Source organism: Oncorhynchus nerka, linkage group LG24, assembly GCF_034236695.1.
Source record: "Oncorhynchus nerka isolate Pitt River linkage group LG24, Oner_Uvic_2.0, whole genome shotgun sequence".
Taxonomy (NCBI): Eukaryota; Metazoa; Chordata; class Actinopteri; order Salmoniformes; family Salmonidae; genus Oncorhynchus; species Oncorhynchus nerka.
Window position 1 is genome coordinate 75,251,068 of NC_088419.1, and position 16,076 is coordinate 75,267,143.

The window sequence follows — 16,076 nt, forward strand, 5'->3', positions numbered from 1 at the left end:
TCTGTCATGGTACTGTTATTGTACTATTATGGTTCTGTCATGGTACTGTTGTGGTTCTGACATGCTACTGTTATGGTACTGTTATGATACTGTTATGGTTCTGTCATGGTACTGTTATGGTTCTGACATGGTACTGTTATGGTTCTGACATGGTACTGTTATGGTTCTGTCATGGTACTGTTATGGTTCTGACATGGTACTGTTATTGTACTGTTATGGTACTGTTATGGTTCTTTCATTGTTCTGTTGTGGTACTGTTATTGTACTGCTATGGTTCTGCAATGGTCCTGGTAAGTTACTGTTGTGGTACTGTTATGGCTCTGTCATGGTACTGTTTTGGTACTGTTATGGCACTGGTATGTTTCTGTCATTGTACTGTTATGTTACTGTTATGGTTCTGTCATGGTACTGTTATGGTTCTGACATGCTACCTTTATTGAACTGTTATGGTACTGTCGTGGTACTGTTATTGTGCTGTTATTGTACTGTCATGGTTCTGTCATTGTACTGTTATGGTATTGTTATGGTTCTGTCATGGTACTGCTATGGTTCTGTCATGGTCTTGTTATTATACTGTTATGGTTCTGTTATGGTGCTGTTGTGGTACTGTCTTGTTACTGTTATGGTACAGTAATGGTATTGTCATCGACCTGTCATGGTGCTGTTATGGTTCTGACGTGGTACTGTTATTGTACTGTTATGGTTCTTTCATTGTTCTGTTGTGGTACTGTTATGGTTCTGCAATGGTCCTGGTACGTTACTGTTATGGTACTGTTATGGTTCTGTCATGGTACTGTTATGGCACTGTTATGGCAATGTCAGGTTTCTGTTAAGGTTCTGTCATGGTACTGTCATGTTGCTGTTATGGTACTGTCATGGCACTGTTATTGTACTGTTATGGTTCTGTCATGGTACTGTTGTGGTACTGTTATGGTTCTATCATGGTATTGCTATGGTTCTGCCATGGTACTGTTATGGTTCTGCCATGGTCCTTTTAAGGTACTGTTGTGATACTGGTATGGTTCTGTCATGGTACTGTTATGGTTCTATCATGGTACTGTTATGGTTTTATTATAGAACTGTTTTGGTACTGTTATGGCACTGTTATGTTTCTGTCATGGTACTGTTATGGTACTATTATGGTTCTGTCATGGTACTGTTGTGGTTCTGACATGCTACTGTTATGGTACTGTTATGATACTGTTATGGTTCTGTCATGGTACTGTTATGGTTCTATTATGGTACTGTTATGTTACTGTTATGGTTTTATTATAGAACTGTTTTGGTACTGTTATGTCACTGTTATGTTTCTGTCATGGTACTGTTATGGTACTATTATGGTTCTGTCATGGTACTGTTGTAGTTCTGACATGCTACTGTTATGGTACTGTTATGATACTGTTATGGTTCTGTCATGGTACTGTTATGGTTCTGTCATGGTACTGCTATGGTTCTGTCATGGTCTTGTTATTATACTGTTATGGTTCTGTTATGGTGCTGTTGTGGTACTGTCTTGTTACTGTTATGGTACAGTAATGGTATTGTCATTGACCTGTTATGGTACTGTTATGGTTCTGTCATGGTACTGTTACGGTACCATTTTTGTACTGTTTTGGCTATGTCATGGTGCTGTTATGGTTCTGACGTGGTACTGTTATTGTACTGTTATGGTTCTTTCATTGTTCTGTTGTGGTACTGTTATGGTTCTGCAATGGTCCTGGTACATTACTGTTATGGTTCTGTCATGGTACTGTTATGGCACTGTTATGGCAATGTCAGGTTTCTGTTAAGGTTCTGTCATGGTACTGTCATGTTGCTGTTATGGTACTGTCATGGCACTGTTATTGTACTGTTATGGTTCTGTCATGGTACTGTTGTGGTACTGTTATGGTTCTATCATGGTATTGCTATGGTTCTGCCATGGTACTGTTATGGTTCTGCCATGGTCCTTTTAAGGTACTGTTGTGATACTGGTATGGTTCTGTCATGGTACTGTTATGGTTCTATCATGGTACTGTTATGTTACTGTTATGGTTTTATTATAGAACTGTTTTGGTACTGTTATGGCACTGTTATGTTTCTGTCATGGTACTGTTATGGTACTATTATGGTTCTGTCATGGTACTGTTGTGGTTCTGACATGCTACTGTTATGATACTGTTATGGTTCTGTCATGGTACTGTTATGGTTCTATTATGGTACTGTTATGTTACTGTTATGGTTTTATTATAGAACTGTTTTGGTACTGTTATGGCACTGTTATGTTTCTGTCATGGTACTGTTATGGTACTATTATGGTTCTGTCATGGTACTGTTGTGGTTCTGACATGCTACTGTTATGGTACTGTTATGATACTGTTATGGTTCTGTCATGGTACTGTTATGGTTCTGTCATGGTACTGTTATGGTTCTGTCATGGTACTGCTATGGTTCTGGCATGGTCTTGTTATCTTACTGTTATGGTTCTGTTATTGTTCTGTCATGGTACTGTTATGGTTCTCTCATGGTACTGTTATGGCACTGTTATGGTAATGTCAAGTTCCTGTTACGGTTCTGTCATGGTACTGTCATGTTACTGTTATGGTACTGTCATGGTAATGTCATTGTACTGTCATGGTACTGTTATTGTACTGTTATGTTTCTGTCATGGTACTGTTATTGTACTGTTATGGCACTATTATGGTTCTGTCATTGTACTGTTATGGTACTGTTATGGTTCTGTCATGGTACTTTTATGGTTCTGTTGTGGTACTGTTATGGTACTGTTGTGCTGCTGTTATGGTTCTGTCATGGTACTGTTAATTTACCATTATCGTTTTATGATAGAACTGGTATTGTACTGTTATGGTACTGTCATGGTACTGTTATTACCTTACCTACTGTATAATTATGTTATTGAGCCACATGAGTGGCTGAGTGCCTGTCTGGTCAGTATGACAATACAAAACATACATTACAAATGTTAATCTTAATACCTGATCAGATGAACTCGTTTTTAAAATTACGATGGATATCTGATTTAATTTGAGCCTCAAATACTCTACACACTAACGACAGTGTCTAAGCCAGGACAAAACTATTTCCCTTTCTCTTACACATCATACATTGTGCATGTATAATATTAACACCTGATCAATTTGGCCATATGAAATTTGTATTACTATTTTATTATATCTAGGAAGAGTTTTTTTCTATTGACATATCAGAATGCCATTATGCCATTAGTCATGGGATGATATCCATGGTCATTTGAGAGCCTTTAAATCTATTGCATTTTGCAAGACAGCTGTGTATCATACACTTTACCACCCCCAATTTGAATCACTTTTCAAAAAGTATGCATCAATATATGTAAAGTTTAAAAAAATAACATAACTAACTTTCTTATTTGGCACCATATTTATTTACGAGTGTGAGTTTTGTCTGCGAGATAATTTCCATGGTTATTGTTCAGAGCTGTCTAACAGACAGACAGACCAGTGACAGCTTTTGGAGATGCACAGACAAGACAGACTGAGATATTTATGGGTTGATTATAGAGAGGATGGCATTCAATTAATATCTGAAAATGTCATGCCAATTACCTGTGTCAATCATTTTTATATGAGGCTCTGTCGTCAGTTGGTCATGCAGGTTTGTCACTCCCATGGCAATGAGCCACGACCTTGTCTTGGTCTGCATCCCAAATGGCAAACTATTCCCTGTGGGTCCTGGTCAAAAGTAGTGCATTCACCACATAGGGAATAGGGTTCCATTTGGGACGCAGAGGGTTTTGACCATCTTTCTTTCTGAATAAAAAACATCCTCCACCTCCTATTGGATGAAAGGTCAGGGCTATTAAGGAGATAAAGAAAGACAGAATTATTACACACACTTTAATCATACCCTAAAATCATTGTCTTACGTCAGATAGCGCAACATCCGTCTGCACATTTGTCGCGTAGGAGTGACGTTGCCTGGAGGAAGACAATGACCCCAAAATGTCCTATGCTATTTAAAGATATATTTATATCAGAAGATAATTGCTTTAGAGGGTGTTTTTAACATTTCAGTAATGTTTTCTGTTTAGATCCTATAACACCACATTATCTCAAGTAGAATTAATTTACTGAGTGTTAACCCAACATTATCATTGGGTGGTAATATGTATGATTTTCACATGGTGATATTGACTGTAATATTGACAAGTATAACAAACATTACGAATACCTTTCTAATATTAAGTTGCACCCCATTTGCCCTCAGAAAAGCCTCAATTCGTTGGGGCAAGGACTAGAAAGTGTTCCACATGGATGCTGGACCATGTTGACTCCAATGCTTCCCACAGTTGTGTCAAATTGGCTGGATGTCCATTGGGATGTCCATTTTCATACGCACGGGAAACTGTTGAGCATGCATAACCCAGCAGTGTTGCAGTTCTTGACACAAACTGCCTGGCACCTACTACCATACCCTGTTTAAAGGCACGTAAATATTTTGTCTTGTCCATTCACCCTCTGAATGGCACATATATACGCAATACATGTTGCAATTGTCTCAAGGCTTAAAATCCTCCTTCATCCTGTCTCCTCCCCCTCATCTACACTGATTGAAGTGGATTTAACCAGTGACATCAATAAGGGATCATAGCTTTCACATGGATTCACCTGGTCAGTCTATGTCATGGGGTTCTTAATGTTTTGTATACTCAGTGTATATAATTATTTATTTCCAGATTTATTAAATATGCGTAGAGCTTCCAAATTTTTGGGGCCAGTGCACTCAATTATTCCATTGTCTCTGTCTTACCAGGGAGAATAGTCATGCTTCTCATGTAATGAGTCTCATTTGTGAGTGATCAGTTAGTCATGGTTGCTGTGTGGATGAGCAGGCTGGGCCTCTCCAGAGTCTTACTACTAATGACAGAGCAAAAATAAAACCTCTCGGGAAACAGTATCTAAAGTGCCTTCAGATAGTATTCATACCCCTTGACTTATTCCACATTTTGTTGTGTTACAGCTTGAATTCAAAATGGATTCAATATATGCTTTTTCTCACCTATCTTCACACAATACCCCATAATGATAAAGTGAAAACAGGTTTTAGAAATGTTTGCAAATATATTGAAAATGAAATACAGAAATGTCTCATTTATATAAGTATTCACACCCCCAAGTCAAAACTTAGTAGAAGCACATTTGTCAGTGATTACTGCTGTGAGTCTTTCTGGGTAAGTCTCTAAAAACTTTCCAGTACTGGATTGTGCAACATTTGCCCAATTGTCTTTTCAAATTTCTTCAAGCTCTGATAAATTGGTTGTTGATCATAATATGGCTACCATTTTCATGTCTTGCCATAGATTTTCAAGCATATTTAAGTCAAAACTGTAACTCAGCCACTCAGGAACATTCACTGTCTTCTTGGTAAGCAACTTCAGTGTAGATTTGGCTTGTGTTTTAGGTTATTGTTCTGCTAAAAGGTGAATTCATTTACCATTTTGCCTGTGTTTATCTCCATTACATTTATTTATGTATCCTGAAAAACTCCCCAGTCCTTAACTATCACAAACATACCCATAACACGATGCAGCCAACACTATGCTTGAAAATAATGAAAGTGGCACACAGAAGTGTGTTGTATTGGATTTGCCCCAAACATAACACAAAAAGTGAATTGCTTTACCACATTTTTTTCAGTATTACTTTAGTTGCAAACAGGATGCATGTTTTGGAATATTTAATTCTGTACAGTCTTCCTTCTTTTCACTCTATCAATTTGATTATTATTGTGGAGCAACTACAATGTTGTTGATCCATCCTCAGTTTTCTTCTGCCGTCACAGCCATTCAATTCTGTAACTGTTTTAAAGTCACCATTGGCCTCATGGTGAAATCCCTGAGCGGTTTCCCTCCTCTCCGGCAACTGAGTTAGGAAGGATGCCTGTATCTTTGTACAGTGGCTTGCGAAAGTATTCACCCCCTTAGCATTTTCCGATTTTGTTGCCTTACAACATGGAATTAAAATAGATTTTTGGGGAATTTGTATCATTTGATGTACACAACATGCCTACCACTTTGAAGATTCAAAATATTTTTTATTATGAAACAAACAATAAATAACACAAAAAAGTAAATACTTAGTAGAGCCACCTTTGCAGCAATTACAGCTGCAAGTATCTTGGGGTATGCCTCTATAAACTTGGCACATCTAGCCAATGGGATTTTTGCCCATTCTTCAAGGCAAAATTACTCTGCTCCTTCAAGTTTGATTGGTTCCGCTGGTGTACAGCAATCTTTAAGTCATACCACAGATTCTCAATTGGATTGAGGTCTGGGATTGGACTAGGCCATTCCAAGACATTTAAATGATTCCCCTTAAACCACTCAAGTGTTGCTTTAGCAGTATAATTAGGGTCATTGTCCTGCTGGAAGGTGAATCTCCATCCCAGTCTCAAATCTCTGGAAGACTGAAACAGGTTTCCCTCAAGGATTTCCCTGTATTTAGCGCCATCCATCATTTCTTCAATTCTGACCAGTTTCCCAGTCCCTGCCGATGAAAAACATTCCCACAGCATGATGCTGCCACCACCATGCTTCACTGTGGGGATGGTGTTCTCGGGGTGATAAGAGGTGTTGGGTTAGCGCCAGACATAGAATTTTCCTTGATGGCCTAAAAGCTCAATTTTAGTCTCATCTGACCATAGTACCTTTTTCCGTATGTTTGGGGAGTCTCCCACATGTCTTTTGGCGAGCACCAAATGTGTTTGCTTATTTTTTTCTTTGAGCAATGGATTTTTTCTGGCCACTCTTCCGTAAAGCCCAGCTCTGTGGAGTGTGCAGGACAGATACTCCAATCTCTACTGTGCAGCTTTGCAGCTCCTTCATGGTTATCTTTGGTCACTTTGTTGCCTCTCTGATTAATGCCCTCCTTGCCTGGTCCATGAGTTTTGGTGGGCGGCCGTCTCTTGGCAGGTTTGTTGTGGTGCCATATTCTTTTAATTTTTTTATAATGAATTTAATGGTGCTCCGTGGGATGTTCAAAGTTTCAGATATTTTTTTATAACCCAACCCTGATCTGTACTTCTCCACAACTTTGTCTCTGACCTGTTTGGAGAGATCCTTGGTCTTCATGGTGCCACTTGCTTGGTGGTGCCCCTTGCTTAGTGGTGTTGCAGACTCTGGGGTCTTTCGGAGCAGGTTTATATATACTGATCATGTGACACTTAGATTGCACACACGTAGACTTTTTTTTAAACAAATTATGTGACTCCTGAAGGTAATTGGATGCACCAGATATTTTTTAGGGGCGTTATTGCATATACATATGCACATACCACTTTTCCTTTTTTATTTTTTTATTTTTTTGAAACAAGTAATTTTTTTCATTTCACTTCACCAATTTGGACTATTTTGTGTATGTCCATTACATTAAATCCAAATAAAAATCCCCTTAAATTGCAGGTTGTAATGCAGAAAAATAGGAAAAACACTAAGGGGGATGAATACTTTAGCAAGGCACTGTAGTCACTGGATGTTTTGATACACCATCCAAAGCGTAATTAATGACTTGTTCAAAGGGATGTTCAAAGAGATATTCAATTACTTTTACCCATCTACCAATAGTTGCCCTTCTTTACGAGGCACTGAAAAACCTCCCATCTACTGCATCCCACAAATGTCCCAGACTATGTTTGGAATATTTGTTTCTTGCACGGAATAGTATTGGTTGACTTTTGTACTATGGGGGACAGTAGACTGAGATAGGCTAGTGCTTTTGCTGTTCATTAGGCCTACTCATCTTGTTGGCTGACGATAAGTAAATGTGGACAGTTCTTCCAAAATCTTCAATATGCACCTCGCAAATTGCTCTGTTGTGTCCTGCATGTGTCTGTCTTCACTTGTAGCCTGTGAGAAAGATCCGATCACCTGATGGAGAGCGTGCATCAGAGTGCGCACTCAGGGAGAAGGGCAAAACAAAGACATGGATTTTTTTAGGGTGCATTATGGCCACAAAGGGGATAACGCTGTAAAATTCGAGGAATTCTCAAGTGCTTGTCAAATTGTAAATGAGAGACTGATGATGTGTGTACAGCCCGCGCAAAAAAACAAAGCAGATCTCATGCCTTTCAAGTGACTTTTTTCAAATCCTCATTAGAGTCGCATCATGCAGCCTTAAAATGTATTAAAAATAAAACATATAGACCAACGTTTGTAGAACAACTAAAGTTATATTAATAACTCTAAAGTACGCATAGATGAGTACCTATTTCTTTGTTAACCGCTCAACACAGAATAGCCACATGTGCGCACTCCCTCAAATCATTTGGAGAACATATGTACAATACTGTTAAAAAGATTGGGGTCACTTGGAAATGTCCTTCTTTCTGAAAGAAAAGCACATTTATGTCCATAAAAATAACATCAAATTGATCAGAAATACAGTGTAGACATTGTTAATGTTGTAAATGACTATTGTAGCTGGAAACAACAGATAATTTATGGAATATCTACATAGACATACAGGCCCATTATCAGCAACCATCACTCCTGTGTTCTAATGGCACGTTGTGTTAGCTAATCCAAGTTTATAATTTTAAAAGGCTAATTGATCATTAGAAAAACCTTTTGCAAGCATGTTAGCACAGCTGAAAATGGTTGTTCTGATTAAAGAAGTAATAAAACTGTCCTTCTTTAGAGTAGTTGAGTATCTGGAGCCTCAGTATTTGTGGGATCGATTACTGGTTCAAAATGGCCAAACAAACAAACAAAGAACTTTCTTCTGAAACTCGTCAGTCCATTCTTGTTCTGAGAAATGATTTCCATGCGAGAAATTGCCAAGCACCTGAAGATTTCGCTATGATATCGTTTAGGACCTTGAGCATGGCTGACGTGTAACCATGACCAGCTTGGAAACCAGATTGCATAGCGGAGAAGATACGATTCGAAATGGTCGGTGATCTGTTGTTAACTTGGCTTTCGAAGACCTTAGAAAGGCAGGGTAGGATAACTATAGGTCTGTAGAAGTTTGGGGCTAGAGTGTCTCCCCCTTTGAAGAGGGGGATAACTGTGGCAGCTTTACAATCTTTCGGGATCTCAGACGATATGAAATAGAGGTTGAACAGGCTAGTAATAGGGGTTGCAACAATTTTGGCTGATAATTTTAGAAAGAGAGGATCCAGATTGTCTAGTCCTGCTGATTTGTAGGGTTCCAGATTTTGCAGCTCTTTCTTTTCTGTCCGCTAGGGATGTTTTCCTTTATGACGTAATTTTTTATCAATGTATGGTTCATTCTGTGTATATATAAATCGGTGTGATTAGTTAGGTATTTAGTAAATAAAGAATTAAACCCAATTTTGCGTAGCTGATTCAACTTGTTAGCCAGGGTTCTTGAAGATAACCAAGAATTTACAACTTTCAGATGAGACTGAAATAAGGTGATGATTAATATTGACTGCTATTGATGTCAAATATTACTAGGTCTTTAAGAGTTTATTCGGAAGATAACAGCTCTATAAATATTATTTTGTGGTGCCCCGACTTTCTAGTTAATTACATTTACATGATTAGCTCAATCAGGTAATATTAATTACAGAAAAATGATTTTATAGAATAGCATGTCATATCACTTAATCTGGCATAGCCAAAGTCACAACATTATAGGTGCCCCCCGTGAGGAATCTTAAATAGGATGACGCTTTCAGTTTGATTCAGCCTGTATAAAATTGAAAAGCAGATGACAAAATATACCAAGTTTATTATACAGTATATTATACCCATATAATGGGAGGTAAAGACAGGAATTATTGGTGCGTGTGTTGCATTTTTCAGGCACAAAGTTGGGTTAGCTTGCACGAGATGCTAAAGCTAACAAAGGCAAAATCGCCATTTTGTTTCTTGTGCCACATTGAAATGACTCCGCCTCGCGGAACGGAAGTCCCGCCTCGCGGAACGGAAGTCCCGCCCTTTTGTACTTCCGTTTGATTTCAGCAGGTACAATCTGTGACCGCTGAAGTGGGTCCTAGTATATTCTTTCATGAAGAATTATTCAGGTCACACTCAAGTCATTACTTATGATATCCAGATGTCAATGTCTTATCCAATTGAACTAATAAGTGAAATTGCCAGATTTACATGATCAAAATGGATCTTTTAAACAATATCCAAATTGATGAGTTTTCTAAATAAGACATTGTAAACTTTTGCCAAACTAACCTAGATGAAGCAACTTCTCAGGCTAATTAAAGTCTAATTCCCAAATAGCCTAAACAGGTCTGATTTATCATTAAATTGATCAATCAGTGAAATTTGTTTTTTGCAAAACTATTCAGCAATCCAGTACGGACAGAAGTCCCACCCCAGCAGGAATCCCATGTGGCTTTGGCTTTAGGGATAAGTGCACCATAGTGGTGAATGTTCCCAACATTTGATCTACTGTTTACACTTGATGATATCCAATCAATCGAGATTGCATGGATTATCGTCTCATTCAATTTAATAAGTTAAATTGTTGAACATTCCTTAATGTTCTTCCAATCAAATGAGACACTTTTAAACTTCTCATATTAACCCGGATGAAGCAACATCTCAGGTTAATTAAAGTGTAATGCCCAGATAGCCTACCCAGGTAGGATTAATCATTGGCATTGATTAATTAATTCAATTTGCTTTTGCAAATTCATTCACGTCCAACTTCCACATTACTGGTACGGTACTGATGGTTCGTCAACATCTATAAATAGATTAAACTTGTCTTTGCAGCTTCCAATGAATTCCAAACCCAAACTTTGAAAAAAATAGGAACATTTTTCCTCTAAATTTTTCTAATAATGTATAAGCTATCAAAGGAGGTGGTCACCACTCCTCCGCTAATTAGTAAACCTCCACCCATAAAAGGATTGATCTGACCTCAGCAGCGATACCAACCCTAATTATGCCATTAGCAAAAAAAAGCTTGGCTTCTCCTCTTGGCCTTTCGGCCCCACTTTCCCCACAGGATGAAGCCAACCCTCTCCGCCCGCTTGACGCGGAATACCTTGACAAACTCGCCAAGAATTTCCCCACCTTTGACCACGTTCCAGGTTGCCAAACAATACTGAGATGTTTCAACAGGGTTTACCTGTTGAAGCGAACGTCGAATAGGCACGTGACGAGGTTCATTCGTCTACAACAGCAACACGTGCTAAATGACTACGCTAAGCTTGCCACAGCTTTGAAATTAGAATTCAGGGGTTCTGCGACTCACAAACACGATAGCTCACTGGCTAACACGGTCAAACAAGCTCGGAACGAACACCCTCAATTACCCAGCTTACTATCATAGGCTTCGTTCAGCTTACTTTGGCCTAGCTTACGTTGGCTTACAACTCAGAGAGCTTGCAAGCACAGCTTTAGAGGCATCAAAAACTTGCAGCGCTAAGAGCCTTGACCACTCGGTCCCGAGACACAAAGGGGGGAATAGTAACCCAGACATGATGAGCCTTATCAAGGCCGGTGGGGGGGTCGAGACTATGGACATCACCGTATGAGGCCGCCAAAGCATAAATCAAATCTAGTTGTAAACCTTTGAGAACAGTGAGGAGCAGACAGGCCCCTAGACGGGGATTATCTTAGAACACATCTGAGATAGTACTAAGGTGTACCACACTGGTCGTAAAGGAAGTTCAGTGGACTTGTCCACCTCCAAAACAAATGGCAACAATAATCATTCCTTGCCATGTGTAGTAGCCACTACAAGACAACTAGTAGAATGCTCTAATCATGTATTCCTATAGGATAACATTTCAGAATAAATCGGTAGGACAACTGGACCCCTTGAGTACCAGTACCAATACGACAGTCAGTCCAGCAACACTCAGTAAGAGGATTAGTAACCTCACAAGTTAAATTACTATTGATAATAGTGACATAGGAGTCACTCAGAGTGCAACACGGGAAGGGAATCTCCATGCACTCTTAAAATTGGTTAATACACGCCACTAATAAATAGAACCCTCCGTTCAGGAGAAAAGTTATTAGAAGTCATGGACCATGGTCACACCACGTACGACTGGTCTAATACCGGCATGAGGTTAGCTCCTCCGTGGATAACATAGCTATGAAGTAGACTCTTTCATACCTACCGCCACTACAATAGTGGAAGACAGTGACTGGTAGTAAAACTACTACAGACTCCCTCGACATCAATTCTGACTGACCTCCAGGCATCCAACTGAAAATTACCTGACTACGTCAGACTTATTCTGAACAAGTGGTAATCTGCCAGGATACTTGGTTTCCTTCCCTTGACATGTGTGCTTGCATTAGCATAAACTCACATGCACAACGGAACATCCAATTAGGATTTATGCTAGGATCACTTAAGGGTTCGAGATGAATACCAGCCTTAGTAAAGTTGAACATTTATTTTGAGGCCTTTAACTCTACAGCTACAGCACTCACCAGTTTTCTTCTCAGAAGTCCATAGGTCATCCCTGTAGACTGCCCAAAACTAGTGCCTTACAGCTGTAGACTTATCATATAGTTATCAACTTAGGATAGTACCCTAAGCAACACCCCACAAATTAGGAAAGCCCTAGATATGACATTAGAGAATGCCATGATAGGGTCATTTTGCCAAGACCATGGACGTAGATAGAATACAGTCCAATTAGATGATTAAGGAGGCATAACTATATTTTGTTTATGCTTTCATTCATTTTATTTCATTTTCTTCGGCACGTAGAAAGTGATAGAGCCATAAACAACTTCCACATACAACCATCAGTTAGTGCCACAACGCCGCTCATTTGGGAGGAAATGTAATTACATTTACATTTACATTTAAGTCATTTAGCAGACGCTCTTATCCAGAGCGACTTACAAATTGGTGCTTTCACCTTATGACATCCAGTGGAACAGCCACTTTACAATAGTGCATCTAGGTCTTTTAAGGGGGGTGAGAAGGATTACTTTATCCTATCCTAGGTATTCCTTAAAGAGGTGGGGTTTCAGGTGTCTCCGGAAGGTGGTGATTGACTCCGCTGTCCTGGCGTCGTGAGGGAGTTTGTTCCACCATTGGGGGGCCAGAGCAGCGAACAGTATTGACTGGGCTGAGCGGGAACTGTACTTCCTCAGTGGTAGGGAGGCGAGCGGGCCAGAGGTGGATGAACACAGTGCCCTTGTTTGGGTGTAGGGCCTGATCAGAGCCTGGAGGTACTGAGGTGCCGTTCCCCTCACAGCTCCGTAGGCAAGCACCATGGTCTTGTAGCGGATGCGAGCTTCAACTGGAAGCCAGTGGAGAGAGCGGAGGAGCGGGGTGACGTGAGAGAACTTGGGAAGGTTGAACACCAGACGGGCTGCGGCGTTCTGGATGAGTTGTAGGGGTTTAATGGCACAGGCAGGGAGCCCAGCCAACAGCGAGTTGCAGTAATCCAGACGGGAGATGACAAGTGCCTGGATTAGGACCTGCGCCGCTTCCTGTGTGAGGCAGGGTCGTACTCTGCGGATGTTGTAGAGCATGAACCTACAGGAACGGGCCACCGCCTTGATGTTATTTGAGAACGACAGGGTGTTGTCCAGGATCACGCCAAGGTTCTTAGCGCTCTGGGACGAGGACACAATGGAGTTGTCAACCGTGATGGCGAGATCATGGAACGGGCAGTCCTTCCCCGGGAGGAAGAGCAGCTCCGTCTTGCCGAGGTTCAGCTTGAGGTGATGATCCGTCATCCACACTGATATGTCTGCCAGACATGCAGAGATGCGATTCGCCACCTGGTCGTCAGAAGGGGGAAAGGAGAAGATTAATTGTGTGTCGTCTGCATAGCAATGATAGGAGAGACCATGTGAGGTTATGACAGAGCCAAGTGACTTGGTGTATAGCGAGAATAGGAGAGGGCCTAGAACAGAGCCCTGGGGGACACCAGTGGTGAGAGCACGTGGTGAGGAGACGGATTCTCGCCACGCCACCTGGTAGGAGCGACCTGTCAGGTAGGACGCAATCCAAGCGTGGGCCGCGCCGGAGATGCCCAACTCGGAGAGGGTGGAGAGGAGGATCTGATGGTTCACAGTATCGAAGGCAGCCGATAGGTCTAGAAGGATGAGAGCAGAGGAGAGAGAGTTAGCTTTAGCAGTGCGGAGCGCCTCCGTGATACAGAGAAGAGCAGTCTCAGTTGAATGACTAGTCTTGAAACCTGACTGATTTGGATCAAGAAGGTCATTCTGAGAGAGATAGCGGGAGAGCTGGCCAAGGACGGCACGTTCAAGAGTTTTGGAGAGAAAAGAAAGAAGGGATACTGGTCTGTAGTTGTTGACATCGGAGGGATCGAGTGTAGGTTTTTTCAGAAGGGGTGCAACTCTCGCTCTCTTGAAGACGGGAGGGACGTAGCCAGCGGTCAGGGATGAGTTGATGAGCGAGGTGAGGTAAGGGAGAAGGTCACCGGAGATGGTCTGGAGAAGAGAGGAGGGATAGGGTCAAGCGGGCAGGTTGTTGGGCGGCCGGCCGTCACAAGACGCGAGATGTCATCTGGAGAGAGAGGGGAGAAAGAGGTCAGAGCACAGGGTAGGGCAGTGTGAGCAGAACCAGCGGTGTCGTTTGACTTAGCAAACGAGGATCGGATGTCGTCGACCTTCTTTTCAAAATGGTTGACGAAGTCATCTGCAGAGAGGGAGGAGGGGGAGGGGGAGGAGGATTCAAGAGGGAGGAGAAGGTGGCAAAGAGCTTCCTAGGGTTAGAGGCAGATGCTTGGAATTTAGAGTGGTAGAAAGTGGCTTTAGCAGCAGAGACAGAGGAGGAAAATGTAGAGAGGAGGGAGTGAAAGGATGCCAGGTCCGCAGGGAGGCGAGTTTTCCTCCATTTCCGCTCGGCTGCCCGGAGCCCTGTTCTGTGAGCTCGCAATGAGTCGTCGAGCCACGGAGCGGGAGGGGAGGACCGAGCCGGCCTGGAGGATAGGGGACATAGAGAGTCAAAGGATGCAGAAAGGGAGGAGAGGAGGGTTGAGGAGGCAGAATCAGGAGATAGGTTGGAGAAGGTTTGAGCAGAGGGAAGAGATGATAGGATGGAAGAGGAGAGAGTAGCGGGAGAGAGAGCGAAGGTTGGGACGGCGCGATACCATCCGAGTAGGGGCAGTGTGGGAAGTGTTGGATGAGAGCGAGAGGGAAAAGGATACAAGGTAGTGGTCGGAGACTTGGAGGGGAGTTGCAATGAGGTTAGTGGAGGAACAGCATCTAGTAAAGATGAGGTCGAGCGTATTGCCTGCCTTGTGAGTAGGGGGGAAGGTGAGAGGGTGAGGTCAAAAGAGGAGAGGAGTGGAAAGAAGGAGGCAGAGAGGAATGAGTCAAAGGTAGACGTGGGGAGGTTAAAGTCGCCCAGAACTGTGAGAGGTGAGCCGTCCTCAGGAAAGGAGCTTATCAAGGCATCAAGCTCATTGATGAACTCTCCGAGGGAACCTGGAGGGCGATAAATGATAAGGATGTTAAGCTTGAAAGGGCTGGTAACTGTGACAGCATGGAATTCAAAGGAGGCGATAGACAGATGGGTAAGGGGAGAAAGAGAGAATGACCACTTGGGAGAGATGAGGATCCCGGTGCCACCACCCCGCTGACCAGAAGCTCTCGGGGTGTGCGAGAGCACGTGGGCGGACGAAGAGAGAGCAGTAGGAGTAGCGGTGTTGTCTGTGGTGATCCATGTTTCCGTCAGAGCCAAGAAGTCGAGGGACTGGAGGGAGGCATAGGCTGAGATGAACTCTGCCTTGTTGGCCGCAGATCGGCAGTTCCAGAGGCTACCGGAGACCTGGAACTCCACGTGGGTCGTGCGCGCTGGGACCACCAGATTAGGGTGGCCGCGGCCATGCGGTGTGGAGCGTTTGTATGGTCTGTGCAGAGAGGAGAGAACAGGGATAGACAGACACATAGTTGACAGGCTAGAGAAGAGGCTACGCTAATGCAGAGGAGATTGGAATGACAAGTGGACTACACGTCTCGAATGTTCTGAAAGTTAAGCTTACGTAGCAAGAATCTAATTGACTAAAATGATTAAAATGATACAGTACTGCTGGGGTAGGCTAGCTGCGTTGTTGACACTACCCTAATCAAGTCGTACCGTTGAGTGTGAAGTTTCTACAAT